Below are 13,758 nucleotides of genomic sequence, written 5' to 3'. Positions count from 1 at the left end.
CAAATTTTGAAGGATGACTGTTTCTCTTCTCATATTGTTTTGTAAAGTGTGGATTTGATAGATTCAGGTTGAAATATGAACTGAATCAAAATTCTCACCCATCCCTTCCCTGCACATTGCAGATAGGGGGACTGAATGGGGAGCAGAGAGACAATGGCTTGCTATGAAAGCCACCTTGGGAGTACATGGCAGAGGGAAGATTTGGTCCATAGAGGAGGAGTTGTTGTTGTTGTTTTCTTGCATCCCAAGAAAGTAAAAGTAGAATTAAAGCCACATTTTATTTAATTTTATTTTATTTATTTAATTTAATTTATATATATATTTATTGATTTTGCAATCAATGCAATAACAATAACATATGACAAGCAGTAACAGTGATGTGGCTGGACAAATAGGGCCACACTTGCTATGCTCCAAAGTCCTGCAAAAATTAATGAGTTGATGCCTGGACAAATATAATGTGGGGGACAACCAAAGGGAGTTCCATAAATGGGGTGCTGCCACTGAGAAGTCCTTGCTTCATATAGTCTCTTAGCCACTATGCTTTAACTCTAGGTCACAGTTTCCTTCTACTAGTGGCCTTGAATTGGGGCTATCCAAAACTGCTCCTTCAGTTTAGTGCTAAATGGATTAATTGACCAGATCTAGAGCAGGGCTGAATAAATTGCCCTGGAAATTGATGTATTGCATTTTACAGTATGCCATTGTTATTCTAACACTAAAACATGGTGGGTTGACTCCAGACTAAGATTGCAATCCTATGCTTGTTTATCTGGGGGAACAGACCTGGAAATAGACCTCACTGAACTCAGTAGGAGTTATTCTGAGTAGGCAGGCATATAATTGTGTTGTAATTTAGTAGCACTTATGTCCCATTGAAATCAGAATGAAAAGTTAGTCGTCACTTAAATCCTATTGATTTCAGTGGGAACTAAATGGAACTAATTTTACTGGATCCAGCCCATAGCCTTTGGTCCTAACTTTCCTTCTGTGAATGGAACAGAATTCACATACACAAGATGAAGCTTTTCTGCCTTGCCCTCCTCTCTGTAGCCCCCTGTGACTACGGATAGGGGGAGAAATTCTACTCAGTTTGCATTTAAAGGCAAATCTATCAAATTGGCACTTTCTGAAACAATATGAGGACACAGTCATCCTTCAAAATTTGCACTTATTCAAATTTTGCGATGCAGTTTGCCAACCAACCAACTTTAGGAAAAATGCATAAATTAGGGGAATGTGTGTATAAGAATGAATATATAAGGGAACATAACATGCACAACTGCATTATGTGATGAAAAATGCCTTGCAAAAATGTGTATGTTAGTCCAACACTGCCTACAAACATATGTTCATTAGGAGGAATTCACACTAAAATGCTGGAGAATTTTCATGAGGATTTTTTTTAAAAAAAATCACAATTTGCTGCAGAAATGAGGAGCACTGAATTTAAGATAGAAAAAAAATAGAACTGAAAGAACCAAAATTGACAGACCTTTCCATCCCTAATATGGGAATGACATTACTGACTTACTTCACAGGGTTGTTTTAAGGACTACAGCTAGATAATGCATGTGAAGTGCTTTGGACACCCAAATGTATTATTATCATTATCTTTAGAAGCTATTGAGCTGCTTCATTGTGCCTGCCTTGGGGTGCTTTTCATAAAAAAATTAAAAAATCATATACTTTTCTGGAGCATGCAGAAAGGCAATGAAGTATTATTTAGTTAGTTATATAATACATTTATTCATTGAGTTTTGGCTAAATAAGGTCCCCCACATGACCTAATAAATCTAATCTAATCTAGTAAGAGTAATGATGTGACCACTACTCTTATTCTAGTTAACTCGAGCTGATGTTACTACTCTTCAGCTGTCTAAAGGTGCTAGGCTGGTCATACAACAGTCAGGAAGGCCTTGCCCTCCTGACTCCCCCAGAGATGGTAAAAATCAGGGAGCTACCTGCTGTCTCTTCATCAGGGAAAATGGCTGGCCCTGGGGATCAATGAGCAGCTTCCCAGTGCCTGCTGTGCGTAAGGCAAATTTAAAATAAATGAGGAGGGTGGCAATCCAGATACATTCTTTAGACAGATCCATAGGCTTGCACATACCAAATATGACTTCTGCCCTTTTTAATTTATTTTATTCTGTTAAAATAAATATAACCCTTATATACTTATATTACAATGAACGCTAAACATCTTATAAAAACAACTCTTTAGTTGTATTTGACCTGCAGCCCATACCATATCACATGCTTCTCCCCTCCCTTTTTAACACTCCCAATATTTTTCAGAAACAGTTCACTATGAGCAGGGCGGGGGGGGAGTGGGCTGCTGTTCAAATGAAAAAGCCCAAAAAGCCCAGCTGGGTGTGTGAAACACACTTTTCGAAATTGTGACAATAATTTATATATAAAAAGTTTATTTTTACAACTTTTGTGGTAGAGGGGAATCATCTGGAGAACACTTTAAAAACAAATCCTAATTTTGCAAATGTAAGAAAATTTTACTGAATGATTTGGGCATGATATATAGATATACTCATTTGTTTCAGAACTGTTTCTACCTCCACCCTCAATGCCACAATATTGTGGTTCAGTGTTTAGGAGACATGTGATGGGTCCATGAGAGCATGGGTTAAAACCCCTCCGCTGTGACAAGCAGGAGCTGATGTCTGGATGGGGAGGGGCCAGAGCTCTATGGGAAAGCAAAAGGTAGTAGTGCTAGCAGCTACAGCTCCCTGATGCCTTGGGAAGCAGAGGTCAATCAGAGCAGATACATTGAGCTCAATAGACCAGAGGTCTGACTCAGCATAGGTCAGCTTCATATCAGATTAGATCTGTAAAATTTCTGGTGGACTTTGAATGTAACCCAGTGTGTTGTAGTGGTTAAAGTGTTAGACTAGGACCTGGGAAACCAGGGTTCTAATCTTCACTGAGCTAGGATGCTCACTGGATAACATTGGGCTGGTCACTGTTTCTCAACCTAACCTACCTCATAGGGTTGTGAGGATAAAGTGAGGAGGGAAAAAACCATGTACACTACCTTGAGCTCCTTAGAGGACAGGTAGGATAGAAATGTAACAACAAGAAGAACAATAATATTTGCATCAAGATGGAAATGAACAAGTTACCTGCAAAGGAGGAGGAAAAATCTTCACACACTTCCTTACTGTTCATCAGGGTGAAATCCAGGAATTGCTTGCAGCTCTAAAGCACTTCTTCCTAAACCTGGCCAGATAGGAAAATTGGCCCCAAACTGCTCATGCTGAGAGTTAATCAATTTGTCTTCATCAATTCATATTCACAGTGAACATTTCCACAACTGCCTCCAAAGTGCTGAGGTATCAAAGGAAAGTTATTCAACAAGGTTATTTGATAATCTCCCTGGCGATATTTGCAACAATTCTCCTGGCTGCATTCTTTCCCCTCCTCAATAGATCTTCAGGGAGAGAAGAGTGTCTCCAGATAAGTTTGATGCTAATGGAGTCAAATAATGTCTCTGAAGTTATGATACAAAAGACTGAGTCCAAAATCTGCTTCCTTGCATAAATAGCTATCTCAGCTCATCTGAGAATAAATTTTGTCAGGTAGAAGGAAAATTACGATCATTTTGGTACATTTCCCTTATCTTTTGAACTCAGTATTTGGCATAGCTCTGCCTTAGCATCCTGTTTTGCCTCGAAACAAACACTGCTGTGTTGGCTCAGGCCTTCTCTCATTATCCACAGTGAAGATGGCAGGATGAGATGAGAACAGCTTTTGTTTTGGGAAGTCATGCTTTCACACAGTACATTGGGAAAGCAGCCCAAGAGCAAGTGATCCATTTGATCCTACAAAAATGACTCCTGTGTAATTCAATTCCATCATGTGGCAGGTTTTCTTCATATCCCCATAACAATCTTGGCAGAATGAGGACAATATCACAAGGGCCTCCAGGTCACTATCTGTGTGAATCATAATGTATTATGCCAAAACCTTGTCTAAAGAATAAGAGTCTTGGGAAAAGTTACTCAAGAGTTCCAGTTGTTAAATAACTGGGTGTGTGTGCTTTTTCTGTCAGTTCTTTGAGGTTTTTTCAGGTGAAATCCATTTAAATTATGGGAAGATAGGAAGCTGGCCTTATTTAGCAAATTCTGCTGTTTGTTGATACTTTCTTTGAGTAACAGCCTTTGCATACTTCTTGAATATAATGCTGTAACCTGCAACCAAGAGCAACAGTGTCTTCAGATATACTCACTTCCAGAGAAAGTGAGAAATACAGTCTACAGTCTGAAATACAAACTAAGCCCACATGTGCAAATGTCCAGGGGCTGTGAATACATTTCCCAAGGGTAAAGCAGGGCTTTTCTCTTCTTGGTGTTCATAAGACCACCATCAGGAAGGGGAGGAAAGAGAGATCCGATTGCCCTTGTTCCCTCTTGCTTAGGGATGGGTGAATCTGCCAATTTTGATTTCTTTCACTTTCTCATTTTTCCAAACTCAACTGCAATCTCCACATTTCCACACACTTTGCTGATTTTATAAAAAAATCCTCATGAAAATTCATCAGCATTTTAGTGCAAATTTATCTGAATATACACCTCTCTGTATGCAATTTTTGCCTTATATACATACTTTCGCAAAGCAACATCTCCTAATATAATCCATTTTTCTGTTATTCTCACTAATATATGCATTTTACACAAGTTTCCTTAGCATATGCATTTTTAATACACATCACTTCCAAGTCCATCTGAGGCAAGAGGGGGACAAGTTTACCCACCTCTAGGGACCTCTAAGCAACTGTCAATTTCAGTTCTCTCAGGTTCTTGTTTTTCCAGTTTTAAATTCGGTTCTCCACATTTCTACAGCAATTTGTGATTTTTTAAAAACTCAGAAAAATTCATCAGAATTTTAGTGTGAATTTCTCCTAATAAACACATGTTTGTATGTAAGTTTGATTAATGTGGACATTTTTGCAAGCATGTTTCCCTAATATAATGCATTTTTAAATGATTTTCTCCAATATATTAATTTTTATGCACGCTTTCCCCTAATACATGCCTTTTTGTTAGCATTGTTTGCTTGGAGAAATGCATCACAAAATTGGGATAAGTGTAAATACACTTGAGTGTGAATAGCTAGTATGGATGTTGTCCCATTCAATTGACTTGCAACATTAAAAATAGGTAGAAACCAACTGATATTACTTTTTAGGATTTTGAAATAATCATATTGATATCCTATTAGTGTGAAGCTAGTCACTAGATGGCATTTTATCACATTGGACTCATTTTATATTAATGCAGGAGACTGATCTCTAACCTACCTATCCAATGAGTATGGTACAATACCTCTTAAAAATGAAAACTCAAAGTGAAAACTAATATATAATGTAATATATATTAGTAATATAACAAGCAATATATAACATAATGATGGTGCTTGCGCATTACTAAAACTAATGGGTAAATTTGACACAATTTCTCACTAGTAGATTTAAGGCTAGAATACAGGTTCGTCTCCTAAATTTTCACAACAGAATATTAGCTTTGCCATCCTCCTGCCTGGTCTCCATAGCTTACGGCTCGCCCTTAAATGCCCAAAAGAGAGTTGCTGCTTTACATACACTTGTTAGAGTATTTGATACTGAGCTGACTGAGATTCAGTTACTGTCTAAAGTACAGTTAAAGCTGGTTGTGTAGAGGAGAGCTTCTTTAGCTGATATGCTATCGATTCTTCAAGATTCTCCAGGCTGTATCCGTGCTTTAAAACAGACCATCAGAAAGCTAATTACTTAGAGGTAATCACTTTAGCTGCACACAGAATTGCTTTTGCTGAGTTAAAGTTTAATGTCATGCCCTCTGCCTTTCTCGATGGTTGTTATAAAAAACTTCCCTTAGAACACCAGTTTTGTGTGTTTTGTAAAACAGGGGATGTCGTTCATTATGTTACCCCAGTGTCCTTTATATAAAGATCCTTGTGGGAAATATCTGTCTGAATTTAGTCATAGGGAAATTTTTGTTTCATCAAGTGAGTTTGTGCGTTTTTGTTATCAGACAAAGAAATATATATCTCATTGCATGTTTCCTTATTTGCCCTGGCAGCTAGGAATTTAAGAGCTAAATTTGTGTCTCAGCTTTGAATGATCTAGGTTTGTAATGGCATATTGCTAAATAAATAAAACTATTATGGTCCATATCCAAACACTAGTAGATTTAAATTGCACTTTAGGGTAAGCACCTTGAGAGAGGAACATATTTATTCTGGGATTCTTAGCTGTAAGTATGATTAATGTTATCAGGCTGAAAAGGAGAGGACCCTTCCTCTGATGTCCAGTGGATCCATTCTAACCATATGATTTCTTCTTACCTTCCCAAATAAGACTTGACTCCAGTTCAAACCCAGATTATTGTTTCAAAAAATAAATAAATGCCATATTCATTTTATTTTCGTATTTATAAGTGGGAAACGTCCATTCCATCCTGCAGTTGAATGGAAACAACATGTGGTTTTTTGCTCTTGTGGTTATGCTCTTACTTCATTTTTTTCACATTTCTGCTTCAGTAGGGCATGGTGATGTCACTACACAACATTGGTACAGAGCCCTCCCTCAGTACACACCTGTGGCGAGTTTCAGTGCAGACTCTGGATCAGGACTGCAGCACAAACACACCAGTAGTAAGTACATGTTCCAATCCAGGATTTTAAAAATTCTTCTCCAGCTGGTACTCCAAAATCTGGCACATATTCTGTTTGGGACAATGTTAGGAGGTCAGTCAGACCCTTTCATTCCATTTCAAGGAAACATAATGCCCTGTTCACCTTGCTTGACATTGTCCAAAAAGGAAATTCACCTAAGTACAGTCTAGATGGGAGGTGCCAAAGAATAGGAAAACAATGTACATGAATTATGAGTAAGATAAACTAGACCTACTACTCTGAGAATGAATCAATATTGTAATTAAAACATCAAAGGCAGTTCAAATACATCTAAGCTCTGTTTAGAGAGCAGATGCCAGGAACATCCTTCCCATTTCCGTGGTGCTCTGTTTGCTTTGTACACACCCATCGCAGAGTGTCAATGTCCTGAAATAACCTAGCGTATCATGGTTATAGTACACTTTATCACCCCCACCCCAAGTCAGCTATGCTTCAAATGTACCAAAAGACTTGGAAGAAAAGAAAACATGATAAATTAGGCATCCATCCCAAGTGGATGTTTTTCTATCCAAGCTCAACCCCCTAAGGGAACATTACATATAGATAACAAAGGGAGAAGAAGGGTGGGGATAAGTAAGAATGTAGCAGAACACAAATTGTAAGTTATAAACGAAATCAAGTCACAACAACTTTGCCATTAACAGACTTCATGTTCGGTGTGCCTTACTGCATCAAAATTTACCATAGACCAAAGTAAATGTGGATGAATCTGCAATAGTTAAAACAGCATTTCTCCAAGGTCTACCATTCACTTCTTGTATCAAAGGTTGATCACAAACTCAATATGAGGTTGGCATGAATAAGCCAACATTAGGATGAGAACTTTGCTCAAACAATAGGAAGACCTAATAATGTCCTTTCTATTAAACAAGGAACTAAGGTTTTGTCATAAACAGCTACAATGTGCTCTGTGTCCAAATCATGGCTCATAAAGAAAACAGAAGCAAATGGTTTAATAACCATTCCTAAGGCATAAATCTGTAGAGTTTTAACTCCAATCAGGAGAATTATCGCTGATCTGACAGTGACACTGCTGCCATGCTATTGGGCATATTCAGAGACACTTCGAACAGGAGTCAGTATTGATACCTGAGTACAAAACATGGACTCAGATGTCAACTCTGAATGATGTACTAGTGTATTTACATTGCTGGTGGCCTTGGCAAAATGTATGGAAGCAGAGGCTCAACACTTTCCCAATCATTGCTTCTTCCTTGTATTTTGCTAAGAAAATTAATCCTTTTAAGTGCAAGTCATGTTTTCATACTTGAAGGCAAAGTGTTAAGGAAAAAGCAGCCCCAAATCTATCTTGGAACTTTGGGCATATAGTCTTCAAAAATAATGTCACATGTGGTTGCATATGGTCTTCAAATATAATGTCATTGGTCTAGAAATATGCAGAAATACAAATATAGTTTAGCTGAGTGCTTTTCATGTACAGAGTTTGATCCCTGCATGATCAGGGATGGGCCTACCAATTAGGGACATCAGAGATGGAACTGAGGGAGAGAGAACAATATTAGTTTGTATTTTCACTGCTCAAGCTATGTACTCTGGAATTGCCAAGTCCAGCTGCTTGATTCTGTTTATTTATTTACAATAATATATTATTTGATTTATATCCCACCCTTCCTCCCAGTGGAAGCCCAGGACAGCAAACAAAAGCACTAAAAACACATTAAAACATGATAGAAACAGCCTTTAAAATACATTAAAACAAAACAACTTCAAAAACTTTTTAAAAAAGATTTGAAGACATCTTTTTAAAAAAGGTGAAAAAACATATTGTTTTTTAAAAAAGGTTTTAAAACATATTAAAAAGCATATGAAAGAGGAAGGTCTTCAATAGGTGCTAAAAAGATAACAGAGATGGCACCTGTCTAATATTTAAGGGGAGGGAGTTCCACAGGGTAGGTGCCGCCACACTAAAGGCCAGTTTCCTATGTTGTGTGGAACAGACCTCTTCATAAGTTGGTATCTGCAGGAGGCCCTCACCTGCAGAGTGCAGTGATCGACTGGGTATATAAGGGATAAGACAGTCTTTTATGTATCCTGGTCCCAACCTGTATAGGGCTTTGTACACCAAAACTAGAACCAAACTTGGCCCGGTAGCAAATGGGCAGCCAGTGTAATTCTTTCAGCAGTAGAGTGGCATGTTGGTGATACCCTGCCCCAGTAAGCAGTCTCACCACTGCATTTTGCTCAAGCTACACCTCAAGGGCAGCCCCACATAGAAAGCATTACAGTAATCCAGCCTGGAGGTTACCAGTGTGTGGATAACAGTGGTCAGGCTATCCCGGTCCAGAAATGGCCACAACTGTCTTACCTGCCAAAGCTGGTAAAAGGCACTCCTAGCCACTGAGGTCACCTGGGCCTCTAGCGACAAACATGGATCCAGGAGCACCCCAAGACTACAGACCTGCTCTTTCAGAGGGAGTTCAAAGCAGGTAACTGACCAATTATCTGCACTCGGGAACTACCAACACTGTCTTGCTAGGATTCATCCTCAGTTTATCCAGCCCATCACCGAGTCCAGGCAGCTGTCCAGGGTTTGCACGGCCTTTCCTAATTCAGATGCTACAGAGAAATAGAGCTTGGTATCATCAGCGCACTTATGAAACCTCACCCCAAATCTCCTGATGACCACTCCCAAGGGCTTCATATAGATGTTAAACAGCATGGGGGACAAGACGGCACTCTGCGGCACCCCATAGCACAACTGCCAGAGGCCAAAAGACAATCACCCAATGATATTCTCTGAAAATGACCATAGAGATAGAATCAGAACCACTGTAAAACAGTGCCTCCAATACCCATCTCACCAAGTCGGCCCAGAAGGATACCATGGTCAATGGTATCAAAAGCTGCTGAGAGATCAAGTAAGAGTAACAGGGTTGCACTCCCCCTGTCCTTCTCCCGATAAAGGTCATCCATCAGGGTGACCAAGGCCAATTCAGTCCCTTAACCAGGCCTGAACCCAGACTGGAATAAGTCAAGATATTCTGTTTCATCCAAGAGTACTTGCAATTGCTGTGCCACAACCATCTCAATCACCTTCCCTAAAATGGGGGTAATTGCGACTGGTCAGTAATTGTCGCATACCAATGAGTCCAGGGTGGGCTTTTTCAAGAGCGGTTAAATCACCACCTCTTTCAGGGCAGCTGGAACCATAACCTCACGCAATGATGCATTGTCCACACCCTGGATCCACTCGGTCAAACCCCCTTAGCAAGTTTTAATAAGCCAAGAAGGGCAAGGGTCCAGAGGACACATTGCTGGCCACATCATCTCAAGCACCTTGTCTACGTCATCAGCCGCATCAACTGAAACTGTTCCCAAGACGTTGCAGCAGACGTTGCACTGGACACCTCATTGGGGACTACAGTAGATGTGGAGGGAGCATCAAGACGGCTATGGAGGCGAGCAACTTTACCCTCAAAGTGCCTTGCAAACAATTCACAGTGGGCCTCCGAAGGGTCTAAAACTCCATTTCCTGGAGTTGATGTCAACAGACCCCTGACAATAAGGAAAAGCTCCGCTGGACGACTACTTGAGGATGCGATGGAGGCAGAGAAGTGGGCCTTCTTTGCCGCCCTCACTGCCACACAGTAGGCACGGTTATGATGTTTTACTCATGCCCGATCAACCTCACAGCACGTCTTTCGCCACTTGCGCTCTACCCGTCATCCAGCCCGTTTCATTGCCCTTAGCTCACTGGTGGACCAAGGTGCAAGCCGGGCTCCACAGTGCCGGAGAGGGCACTCAGGCCAACCATGTCAAGAGCCCAACACGCCTCGCTGTTCCACAGCATGACAAGGGCTTCAACAGGGTCCCCTGCTCTATTTACTGGGAACTCCCCCAGGACATTCAGGAATCCAGTGGATTCCATCTTAATCTATCCACCACCCCTGCAGGGAAGGATTGGAACTACAAGTCTAAACTTTACCAGGAAGTGGTCTGGCCATGACAATGGAGTGACATCCACCACCACCCATCTCCAGACGACCCCTTCCTCCATCTGAAGCAAAAACCAAGTCGAGGGTGTGCCCTGCCCTATGCGTCGGGCCGGTGACAACTTGAGACAGCCCCATGGTCATCATGGAGGCCATGAAGTCTTGAGCCAGAACACTAGAGGCAACTTCAGCATGGACATTGAAATCACCCAGGACTATCGTACTGGGCTCCTCCATTACAACAGCCAAGATGGCCTCCGCCAGTTCAGTCAGAAAAGCTGCTGGGCAGCAGGGTGGACGATACACCAGCAGCAACCCTATTTTCCTGTCTCCTTGGCCTGACACCAGGCGCAGGCCCTCACAGGCAGCTTCAAGACAGAGTGGTTTCCTGGTGACAGAGATGTTGTGTCAGGTTTTTTCCAGATACATTTCAGAATATATATTGCTGTGTGCACCCCATTCTCTGAGTGCTGGGAAACTTTCAAAGGTTCCAGCACTTGCCCAGGATTCAGTTTCCTTGAAATGAAGGTGACTGGAGACTGTGGGATCTTTATGGTATAGTTTTATTTACACATATATACAACCTGAGCATAAGATGGAAGGGCTCACAGCATTAATACTCCAACAGATCTTGCTTCCCCATTAGGTTTTTAGGGGAGGCTCACCAAAGCCATAGCTACTTTGGATTCAGCACAAAGAACGAGACTCTCTCTTTTCAGCTCCCAGATCAGACTGACTCAAAAACACACAGGCTACTTCTTGGCTGGTATGCGGGGCTTACCCTCTTCAAGGAGAATCACTGGCCATTTGTTCCTTTGGCAATATATCTGCTCTTGACCAAGTCTTTAGACATGTAGATCAGGTACTTGACAGACCCATTAATTTGACATAGGAACTGACTTGACTAATCAGCAGGTTTCTCTACTGCAGATTTTCAGATACAGAATTACAGGCTTGGAGGGGATCCAAAGACATCATCCAGACCAACCCCCCAATCCTATAACACAATGAAATGCTTTAATCCTGAAATGGGCTTGGAAAGAACCAAAATATCTTGATCTGTCTCTTAACACTCTCAGTGCTTCTTGTAAATAACAAAGCTGGTGTTTGTACATGCATGTCAGGTAGAGTCCTAGAAGGGAAACCTTTAAAAGGTGCTAGGACAATTTGCAATTAATCCTGGGAAATTCAGATTAATTTTCAGACTTCTGACATATATCTGGCTAATTAATTTGGTTCTCGGGAGTCTGGACTAATTATGAAGCACACAAAGGGAAGAGGTATCCAGGGCTGGCCTTACCCTTACACAGAGTGAGGTAGCTGCCTCAAGCGGCAGATGCTGGGAGGTGGGAAGCAGTGGAGTTGTCACCACTATTGAAGTGAGATTCACCTGCCAGTCCTGTTGGGTCTTATACATAGAATGGGAAGGGGCTCCATCTTTCCTTTGTCTCAGGCAATAAAATGTCACAGAGCAGCCTTGGCAGTGCCTGTATTTTACTGCCCCATTATAGTTCTTTGTTTACTGCTGACAAATCTGGCCCTGGTTCACACAGTCCACAGTTAATCCCAAATCTTGGTTTTTATAACATTGCATCCTCTTAAAGTCAACAGAACAATAAATTAGCAGCCAGTATACTGCTGCTGCTGTTGCTATATAGTAGCCCTAACAAAAAAAAGTTTTGTTTAAGAAATCTGAAAAGAAAAATGAACCATTGCTGAGGCTGAACATACCTGGTGGATCCCCTCCCCGTTTCTGCTCTCATATCACTAGATGAACACAACAAACGAGACTACATTTCCTGGAGATGAATCAGTCTAACTGCACGCATTTGTAAATGAGGTCATGGCACTCACCCAAAGACAGCAATATGCTTGGAATCCGAAAGGAAGGATTCTAATGCTCAGGAAGTAGAAGAGGCAGCCCTCAAAGGTGTCTATAGACAACCTTTCTTCATGATACCAGCTGATCAACCTGATCAGATCATTGGGGGGGGGTTTTCCTGTGAATGATTTAAGGTAAACTAACGGGTTCCTAGAGTTCATGAACACAACAAGGGGTGAGGGTGGAGGATACACTGCTGCCATCAACCACAAGCAGCTGTTGCAGCAATGCAGGCCAGGGTAAGAGACATGTAATGAGGTTATAGGGAATGTCTGTAATAGTTTAAGCTTGGCCCTGCCACACTATGGTTGCTCATTAACACTGCACAGGATTTCCAGTAATTACAACATCACTGGTAGACCACTAGCATTATTATTGCCTTCTAGGACTGTTTTATATGACTAAGTCATACAACCATAAGCTATAACAGCAGTTGTGATTGAAGTGATAGCTGCTGTGGCATTAACAGAGAATTTCCATGATCCAAAATGTTCCCTTATAAGGGTCCTAAGCAGTTACACAAGTGGAAGGGTTTAATTCCTTTAAGGGGGGGTGTCACAATGGCAATATTAAGTTTAGTAATTCCAAATTTGACACTTAACACACATGAAAGCAACGGATAAGATGAAAACAAGGGCTGTGGCTCAGTGGCAGAGCAACTGCTTTGCACGCAGAAGGTCCCAGGTTCAATCCTCCTCCTCCTCATCAGATTTATTACCCGCCATTCACCAGAAGGTCTCAGGGCAAGTCACAATATAAAATACAATATTAGGATCTCCAAGGGGAGAAACATGTCTGAAACCCCAGAAAATCGTTACCAGTCAGTATTAATAATACCGAACTAGATACACTAAATGGTTTGGCTCCTAAGGCATTTTCCTATATTCCTAATAACAACAACAACAACAACAACAACAATAATAATATGAAGGTATAAATCTCCAGCAAGGAAATATATTATAGCTACTAGTCTGGTGCTATTGGCCACTCTATATTAATTCAAAAACAACCCAGCTTGTACTCAGAGCCTATGGCTTGATTTGCACATATATCATTTGATCTCTCTACTTAGTCATGGTAGAATGTGTAAAAATGACCCAGTCAATGATCAAGATGATTGGGTTGCATTCAGCTAAATCCTACTCTGAGTAGACCCAATAAAATTAATGACCCTAAGTTAATCATGTCTATTAACTTAATAGGACTACTCCGCAT

The 13,758-nt window shown here is 40.8% G+C and overlaps 1 long non-coding RNA gene across 3 annotated transcripts in view; it reads right to left on the bottom strand.

Moving 5' to 3' along the window:
- Positions 1-3,765, bottom strand: part of LOC133382224 (uncharacterized) — a 105,208-nt gene extending 101,443 nt beyond the window's left edge. For all 3 annotated transcript variants that reach the window (XR_009761857.1, XR_009761858.1, XR_009761859.1), the window contains exon 1: positions 3,138-3,765. This is a non-coding gene — a long non-coding RNA (uncharacterized LOC133382224). The remainder of the gene's footprint in view (positions 1-3,137) is intronic.
- Between the last annotated feature and the right edge of the window lie 9,993 nt (positions 3,766-13,758).

Source organism: Rhineura floridana, chromosome 3 (assembly GCF_030035675.1).
Source record: "Rhineura floridana isolate rRhiFlo1 chromosome 3, rRhiFlo1.hap2, whole genome shotgun sequence".
Classification (NCBI taxonomy): Eukaryota; Metazoa; Chordata; class Lepidosauria; order Squamata; family Rhineuridae; genus Rhineura; species Rhineura floridana.
This window is presented reverse-complemented; position numbering and strand designations above follow the sequence as displayed.